The following is a 9655-nucleotide window of genomic DNA, read 5'->3' on the forward strand; positions in this document are numbered from 1 at the left end:
CAAATAACCAAAGTAATTAAAACTCAAAACAAAATCCAAACACAAGAATTGTGCTTAAGCAGCATTCTTTGACCGATCATTTTGTAGCACAGACTTACAGCCTGTGGCTGGCCTTGGGAGCATAGTAGAAAAGCAGTTCCTGATGGAAATAATCTTTTCAAGGGAAATGAAAGCAAGTCTCTGTTTGGAGTGTGTGCTTGAAGGATATGGCCTCCCAAGACTAAGCATAAGACATGTTACAGCTTTCGGCTCAAAGTCTTTCCAATTCTATTGACTAATCTCCATGAAACTATTCTTAATGACCCATCAAGATGAGAAAAATGTACACTCCTAGACTCTTCCTGAATGTGCAGCAGCTCTTGATGTGCCTCAGCACTTCTCTGAATACCTCAAAATGCGCATTTTTGCTGGGCCAGAGGTTAGAGAAACTAAGGCCTATTCAAGCCAAGGAAGCGAAAGTAAAGGAAGAAAATGCAGCCCATGATTGTCATGATTATTAGGAATGAGATTCAATAGTAGTGTATTTGCTGTGCACACTCAGTGCTCCTCCAGCAGCAGTTTTCTCCGATGGAGCTCTTGTCCTGGTCTGTGCCATGTTCGAGTTTCTGCTGGAGTACTTCAAATCTTCAGAAGGAAAGGACAAAGGCCTGGTAAACCATTCAGCTATCCCTCCCATACCAGCTTTATTCAGTTGGCCAGTCCAGGTGAGGTCATCCCCTGTATCCCAAGTGTCATAGAGTACCTAGGTTTGGAATCTTCTCAGCTTTTAAAAACTGTTAGAAACTGAACTGTGAACTACACACTGTAATGGCATTAAAAAAAACCCACCATATTTCTCCAATAGCCCAGGTATATTATATTGAATAATAACATTGTATGAATGTCTGAATCTGAGTTAAAGAGAGATATTAGTAACCTAGAAAACCATGTGAATGCCTTATGGGGAACCTGCTCAGAACTGAAGTGAAGGCTATGATTATTTCTCTAATGCAGGAACCTGCCTGGGTTCCACTTGTCAACCCCTGTATCTGCAAATAACCAGAGAAACCATCTCACATGAAATCCATGGGCACTGCATAGGTCCTATAATCAGCAAGAGGGTGCTGCATGAAAATATTCCCAAGGCTAGGAACTGAACTTTAAAGGTGATTGTCATGAAGAAACAGAACAACACACCTGTACGTCTATAGCACTCATACCACAAACACTTGCAAAAACATGCTCAGCCACAGTTGGTCCAAACACAAACAGCCACACAAACACATATACCACAGCACACACACACACACACACACACACACACACACATCAATGAAAATGTTGCTATTGTCCACCACATTTCCTGTTGTATGAGCAAGTAGTGGGACCTATGCTGTACAAGACTCGTAGACTCAGGCAGGTTTTGCTGCCCTGGCCTATATTTATTTCCTGTTCAGGAACTTTTTAAATACAGATTCTTGCTGGTCCTTCAAGTAAGTTACAAGCTCTGCACAGATAACCTGGATATCACAACACCAAATTCCTAAGAAAGAAATTTCTAAGAAAAGCCTCCAACAAACCGCATGTTGACTCATCAAAATCCTCTCACTAAACCTACCCTGGTTCCTTCATAGGAAATCTTGGTAGCATCAGAGAAGGACAGTGACCTATCCCACAAGAATTATAACCAGTTACTCAAATCTACATTCTACCACGTGGCTGGTTACCTGTGCTCAGGTACCATGTGTCTGTCTCGTCATATTTTCCAGGGTAAATCTCCTACAACAGGCTCTATCCCAGAATTCTTTCTGCTTTCTGGATGTCCCACCCTCTATTCTACCCTTTCCTGTAGGCCAAAGTTTTCTTTTAACTGAAAGATGATACAGCCATACAATACAGAAGATATTGTCTCCACAGTTTCTAGCATCCTTAAAGCCTTCAACTTGAAAGAGCTAATTATTCTAATTCTGCTTTTACTTCGAAAGCACCAACACTATCTGCAACATCCAGAGGCCATCCATAGGTGTACTATGGCTTTAAAGAACTCATGTGTACCTGCTTTCCTTTCAGGATTTTATTCTGGTAATACTGCCATTCCAGCACCAGGATGAAAAGGTGACCTACCTATGCTCCGGTTACTTGTAAGAGCCACTGTTTTTCCTGTGAGAAAAGAAATTAAATTGTTTCTCTAAGTATAAAAAGTTGTTAAGAACATGTAATGGAAATTTTTTCATGGGATTTTAATTATATAACATTTGTTCTTTAATCACTTAGGCATTAAATCTTAAATAAGCTAATATACTCATCACCATATAATATCAGCTAACGTTTTTGGGTTGGTTTTGTTTGTTTGCTTGTTTGTTTGTTTTTTCAAGACAGAGTCCTCTGGAATTTTCTCTGTAGACTAGTCTGGCCAGGAACTCACAGAGATTTACCTCCTAGAATTAAAAGCATGCTGCCACCAAGCATGACTACAGGAACGTTTCTGATAAATGGACTCAATCTAAAAGCAGCAAAGTCAGTTTTCCATGGCGTTTGATTTCTTACAATGAAAAACAGGCAACTCAGATCCCAGGTTCAGACTGTAGGAGGAGACAATGAAACAAAAACTATAAACAGACTTTTGTAATTCTGGTATAAATGTGTTTACCCTCCATATTTTTTTTATAGCACTAGAAACCAATTGGAGATTCATGCCTAGCAATGAACATCTGATTTTTAACCAAATTCACATTTAGCCAAATGTGAATTTCAGACCCCCAGATTTTGCTTTGGTTAAGAACATTACTTTAATACATTGTTTCCTTTTATGTATTAAATTACAAAACAACTATAATGTAAAATTGATTTGTAAGTGAAATAACACAGGCTTAGAGGGCAGGCGACACAGAACAAAGAAACACATAACACACAAAGTTTTCCTGTCTCTCCACATAAGTTAGATAAAAGAAAAATATACTAGAAGGTGAGTTGTTCCTAGGTTAAAATCAATTCATTCAAATTCAATAAATCCCTTTCTGAGCTGAGTCACAACTACCTAAGACAAAAATAAAGCCCAGTTAAGAAAGTAGAATTTTCTAGGGTTTTCACATAAGAGAAAAGCTCACTTTAAAAAGAAAATGCTATCTTGTCAAAAAAGTAGTAAAGAAAAGTCCTAAGTAAATGCTTCTAATACTACTAAGTGGTACACACATAAACCTGAAATTTCATTAAAAAAAAAAAAAAGACTGCCCAGATGACTCAACTCAATGATACAAATTTATCACAACACAAAAGTTAGTATATTTACCTACATTAAGGGAGGAGAGTTATTTGAACAGAACAGAAAGTCTAAAAACACAGGATGCCAGAAATTTCCCCGTAACAAACATTAAGAAGATATAGAAAATATCCAGATGTCTTCATCTATGTAAATTAACAGAGTCCTCAATCCTAGTCTTCCCTATGTATTTCAACTTACATCAAGCAGTAGTTTCCTAATTTCCCTACACCTGTGATAAAGGACTCCAGCCAATTTGAACAAAGGAATAGATTTGACTGAGAAAATCAAAATTCTTTCCAAAGAATACATTGTTATCAATTCACACACACACACACACATACAGACACACACACATTAATATGTATCAATTTTTTTAAAACAAACAAGAATATAGACCTTCAAGATCTGTTAAATTACTTATATTGCTTATATCCCCTGGGACAAAGAAGCTATCAATATCAACATACCGTACAGAGATCTGATGTCTGGGTGTGCTCAATATTGACATATTGCCTAAAAGGAAAAAAAGAACATTCAAATCCAAACTAATTATTCTCAATAAAAACAGATTTAGTTAATTGTAGAAATCACATTTAAGAAGAATGGTCTCTTAAAATAATATAGAATATATTATGGAGTGTATGCCACCTTGATAGATGAATTTTAGTTTCTTTGGTTATCTGATAGAATTTTAAATCACTTCTAACAATACCATTGTATTATTTTTTATTCTACTTTCTGATTATTTATAAATATTTTGATATGTGAAGTTTTACATATTTAGCTTTGATAAGCTCCATTCTGCACAATTGTACAAACTTTATTTAATGAAACAACAATTACAATGGCTACTACTACTACCCAATGTTCCCGGTAAGTAATAAAACACAAGAAGTTTACAGGGGGTTAGATTAATTCTCACATGGGGAAAAAGTACTACCGTCCCCATCTTTTATAGATTACTAATTTAAGTCCCAAAGCTGGTGAATACCCAAATTGGAATTTAACTAATCAGTTTATGTTCCAAGCACTTAAACTATTATTTTACTGTTATAATTAGACATATTTCAAAAAGTAGTACAAAAAAAACCAAAAATCTATATACAAAGGGAATTTTTCTTTCACTATTAGGTGTTATTAGTTCTGCAGCATGGAGATGAGAGCAAATATTATCTCATAAGGACAATTAATGACTTAGAATAACCAGAGTTATTTTATAAGAATTATTATATTCCAACTATTATGATATTATTTTATAATAATATTATTACTAATACTCCTCCTAGTGTTCCAAAATATAATAGTGCAGGTCCTAAATCTAAGAATCTAAAAATCTAAGAATTTTTTAAGCTTGTGAGAAGTTTTGATCTCAGAGAATATTCTTGCGTATAAGCTTTATGATAAGTTTTATTTATTTATTTATTTATTTATTTATTTATTTATTTATTTATTTTAGATTTTTTTCGAGACAGGGTTTCTCTGTATAGCCCTGGCTGTCCTGGAAATCACTTTGTAGACCAGGCTGGCCTCGAACTCAGAAATCCGCCTGCCTCTGCCTCCCGAGTGCTGGGATTAAAGGTGGCTGCCACCACGCCCGGGTAAGTTTTTTTAAAAGCAAAAACAAAAACAGAAAACAAACTTAGTCCCTAAAAATTGACCTTCTTTATGTACTAACTGTGTGGCAATTGTCTAGTCTCACTAGGTGCAAGGCACTGAACCTTTCGCCATGCTCTTTTTAAGCAGACATAAACTGGACATCACTGGTTCCTGTTGTTCCTCTTGCAGAGAGGACTTAGGCAAGAAAGGCAAATACCCATTAATGTTCCTGTCACAGAAAGTGGCAGAGGAAGAATTCAGATTCAGGCTACACTATCGAAATCAAACTCTTGCCATTCTCTATGAAAATTTCAATAATTACAATCTTTCTTTCTTTTGCAGTACAAGGTATTAAACTCAGGGCCTTGAAGATGTAAGGCACACACCAATCACATTCCTATTGTTCAAAGTACTATGAAACAGAAGTTAGACAACCTAAAATACTATTAAATATTTAAGAGTTACCGAATGTATAAATAAAATATCTACACATGCTTTCTTACAACATAAAAATTTATGAATTTATTCCCATTCATCGACCTAACTCATAATAGTATTTTAAAGCTTTCAAAATTAAGTGTCCTCTAGATTATAAAGATCAAGAAATAAATAACCTATGACATTATTATGAAATATTCCAAAAATACTGACTTAAAGCCTATTGGAATGTATCAAACAAATAACCTTAGAGCAACATACACTCATAGAAAAACCCTGCAACTTTCTAAAACCTCATTAGCATCTTTCTCTTTATGCCTCTCTTTCCAGAGCTATAAAGATTACTATCATACAATCTTGATCCTTTCTTTTTTGCCACAAAAGAAAAAAAGATCAAACCCTTTGTCAACTGAACTAGAATCAGGTTTAAGTAACAACTATCACAAAACAGCTTCCTGTTGGATTTGGATGACAAACGTTAGCCACAGACACAAATTAGACAATCTAAGTAGATGCTAAAACAATCTCACTAAGTTTACCACTGTAATTACAACAGTTCTATTTCAATATTTAATTTTTAAGAATGCATATTGAAGAAACCTTCTAATAACTCTCAGTTACCCTTACCAATCTACTTCATTCTCTCAGGAGATTAGGCAAGGAATATAAAATGTCATGTTTATACAGTTCATAACTTTAACAATTTATAAAATCTCCATGAAGAAGGAAAGCTTGGAATCCCAGCATTCACAGCACTGAAATGACCTGTCATTTTGAGTTAGCCACAGTTAAGTTTAATATGAATCATAGTCATTCCCAGAGACTTTTAATATTAAGAAGTCTGTAGTAATTACAATACCAATGAAAACATCAGAATGAAATCATCAAATATAACTGTTTTGAAGAAAACAATTTTAGTACTTACCCATGTCAGGTACAAAAAGGGAAGACCTTCCTGTTTTCATTTTTTTTTTTTTTTGCTTTCCATTCCTGAAAGATACCACTACATTGACTTTGTAGGGTACTAGCAAACTTGGCCAATTCATACTTTCATGCTGAGATGTGACACAGGCTTGAATGAGAATAGAAATCTGAAATGAAGTTGCAGTCTGATAGTTTGGATGGCACTAAGAGTAAGAACAGAACTATGTTTTGTGCTTGAAGGCCCCTGAACAGTGATGTGCTGAGCTCCATTGATTTTAGTGTTACAGTGCAAATATGGTGAGAGAGAATTAGTTCTGTGTGGATACCCCAAAGCCTCTGCATTTCTGGTGTTGGGCTGCAACTGTAGCACTTTTCTGTCTCTGACCTCTGTCTTGTTCTTCTCTCCTCTCTTCTCCTTCTGGGCAGAATCTAAAGAAAGCCTGTTAGCAACACTGTTGGCCACAGGCATAAAGCAATCCTGTGTCTTTAAGGCACCATTAGAGTTGTATGTCCATGAAAAATGACAAAGATGCCTCTGGAATTCATGAATCCGTGGTTTCTTCCTGAAAATGTTATGTCCAGGTCCTCGAAACTATAATCATCATTTGCACTGTCTTTATTCCAAATTCTCAGTCCATTTGCCTTCCCTTCATTTTCTGTCTCAATCTTCTTAATTATGTGATTTCTAAAGAATAAAAGAATTTAAGTTAATGTATCAAACTTGAAAGCTTAAATTACAAACTCTGTTACTTATTGTTTCCCTCCTAAGTACAAGAAAGCTAAACCATCAACATTATATTTGAACAAAGGATAATTCTTGTTCAAACTAAAGACATGAACATTTTCTTTCTTTTCTTGTTTTTCATCTTTTTTAAAAATAGGGTCTAAATTGCCTACTACTTCAATGGCCTTCCTTTTTTTTTTTTTTTTTTAAACATGGAATAGAGTTTATTTACGGCATGGGGAGGGGAGTTAGCAGAGTAGAAGAGGCAGAGAAAAGGAGAGAGTAGAGAAGTATAGGCTGGACATGACCATGTGGAGAGAGGCAGAAAGGGACTGTGGAGAGAGGAGGCAAGCTGGAAGCAAGAGTAAGAGAGACAAGAGAAGCAAGTGGGCAAGAGTTAAATGGCCTTCTATTGACATTTATCAAGTACTAAAATTAAAAGCACATACAGGCATGCCCACTGGTGTTCTATAAATTTCTCTAAAAGATTCATGAGAACCTATCATCTCTAACATAGGAGTTGTCATCTATTTATTATGTGAATTACATTTGCTTTTCATAAAATGAATAATAGTTTTCCCTGAGTCTCTGCTCCTGATTTTACATTTGCTTTTTATATAAGCCATTTTCTAACACATTAAACCCAATACCACAACATATAGGATTGAAGTCTTGTATTCAACCACAAACCAGCTGGCTTACTATGATTTCAGATAGTACGATGTAAGAATCAAGTATGCAGTATTAATTAACTGAGAAGCAGCCTGAGAACACGCCTTAACAACTGAAGATGAGCAACTGAAAAAACAGCAACTATCTTTACAAAGTTTTCTCACAGACACAACTCGTTGATGTAGGCATCCTGGCCCTTAGCCAACCTTCCCCATGCAGGCTTTCTAATTTCTGACACACAACCCACCCCCCCCCCACACACACACTTCTAAATGGCACAGGACAGCCAAACCAGCTCTTCCAAATGCTTACACTGAAGGCTAAGATCAATATTCATGCTGAAGGCTATAGCCCAGACAAAAGACCCAGAGGGCTCAAAAACACAAAAGCCAAAGTTCTTTGTGCTACTACTAATTAAAAAAATCAGAAAGGACTACAATTTCCTAAATCGAACACTAGAATAAAACAAAGATACCGAGCAAGGCGTGGTGGTGCACGCTTTTAATCCCAGCACTCAGGAGGCAAAGGCAGGACAATTTCTGAGTTCGAGGCCAGCCTGGTCTACAAAGTGAGTTCCAGGACACCCAGGGCTATACAGAGAAACCCTGTCTCAAAAAGACCAAACCAAAAAAAAACCCAAAAATACCAAATAATTAAACCAAATAATAAAAATTAAAATAGTAATTACTGCAATCTTTTTTCTTCTTCACTTCTACCTATGTGAGTAAGGTGCTATAGAGAATTAAAGGAGTTTCTTAACTATTGATTATACAAAGCAGTGATTTTGTTTTTGTTTTTAACATTCTTAGATTCTCAGAGTATATGTGACCAAAGTCTAAGAAATTAAATTTGCCAAGGTACACTGAAGAACATTTTGCATTTTCTACAGACTTACTTTAAAAGCTGTTCCAGGATCCACTCTGAAGTAACACTTTACCAGCAAAACCTATAATTATAAACAGTATGATCTGCCCTCATTAAGCAAATTCCCTCAAAAGCAAATATTTTGATTGATTAGTACTTAATTTTAACAAACCAAATCTATCCTGAATAGTGAGATTCAGTCATCACAGAAACAACAGTACAATGCCACAATAATGAAAATGTACCTCTACCTTTTGTCTCTATAACAAGGAATGGCACTAAGGACTAAAGAGTGTGAATATTCACATCCATTAAGAGCCATGGCCCCAGAAATAATGTGAAATCACCTAAGCCAGGATGAAGACAACCAGGCAATGGAGCACTAATATATAAACAGAGATCTTAAATGCTAAACATGTATCAGCCAGCTGCACAGGTTCAAATAAAATGTAATACTGAAAAATATATTGAGAACAATTTGCTGTGGGGGCAAACATACATTAAAAATGACCATAAGAAGACTCAAAATTAAAAAAAAATGGGGAGAAATACCCAATAAACCAAGACAAGTGCTAAAATGATCAGAAAGGGGAAAAAAATCTAGATTGGGTAAATAAAAACACAGAAAGAGGTTACCTGGTATCAAAAACAGGAAAATAAAATAAAGCATTTTGGTGGACAGAAACTGATAGAAGTGTCACTGGGTCAAAAAATGTGGGTGAGTAGGTGTCATACTTAGGTTTTATTGCAGTTAAGAGACACCATGACCAAGGCAACTTTTATAAGGAAAATATTTCATTGGACTGGCTTACAGTTTCAGAGGTTTAGTTCATTGTCATCGTGGTAGAAAGAATAGCAGCATCCATGAAGGTATGGTGCTGGAGAAGGAGCTGAGAGTTCTCAGGATTACTAGCAATGCTGAGATAAACTAAAATATATTAAATTGTTCTGTGCAATAATATTTACTTTGTACTTTGTCAGAACAAAATTCTTTTTTTTTTATCTTTTTTTTTATTACATCTTTTCCTCAATTACATTTCCAATGTTATCCCAAAAGTCCCCCATAGCCTCTCCCCTACTTCCCTACCCACCCATTCCCATTTTTTTGGCCCTGGCGTTCCCCTGTACTGGGGCATATAAAGTTTGCATGTCCAATGGGCCTCTCTTTCCAGTGATGGCCAACTAGGCCATCTTTT

General features: G+C 35.8%; 1 long non-coding RNA gene across 1 annotated transcript in view; it reads right to left on the reverse strand.

The window, feature by feature from the left end:
* Positions 1-2043: 2043 nt before the first annotated feature.
* LOC115031946 overlaps positions 2044-9655 on the reverse strand; it is a 21653-nt gene continuing 14041 nt past the window's right edge. The window contains exons 2-4 of the long non-coding RNA XR_003837601.1: positions 6201-6884; positions 3709-3754; positions 2044-2139 (exon numbers count right to left, since the gene is read on the reverse strand). This is a non-coding gene — a long non-coding RNA (uncharacterized LOC115031946). The remainder of the gene's footprint in view (positions 2140-3708; positions 3755-6200; positions 6885-9655) is intronic.

The sequence above is a fragment of the Mus caroli genome, chromosome 1 (genome assembly GCF_900094665.2).
Source record: "Mus caroli chromosome 1, CAROLI_EIJ_v1.1, whole genome shotgun sequence".
Taxonomy (NCBI): Eukaryota; Metazoa; Chordata; class Mammalia; order Rodentia; family Muridae; genus Mus; species Mus caroli.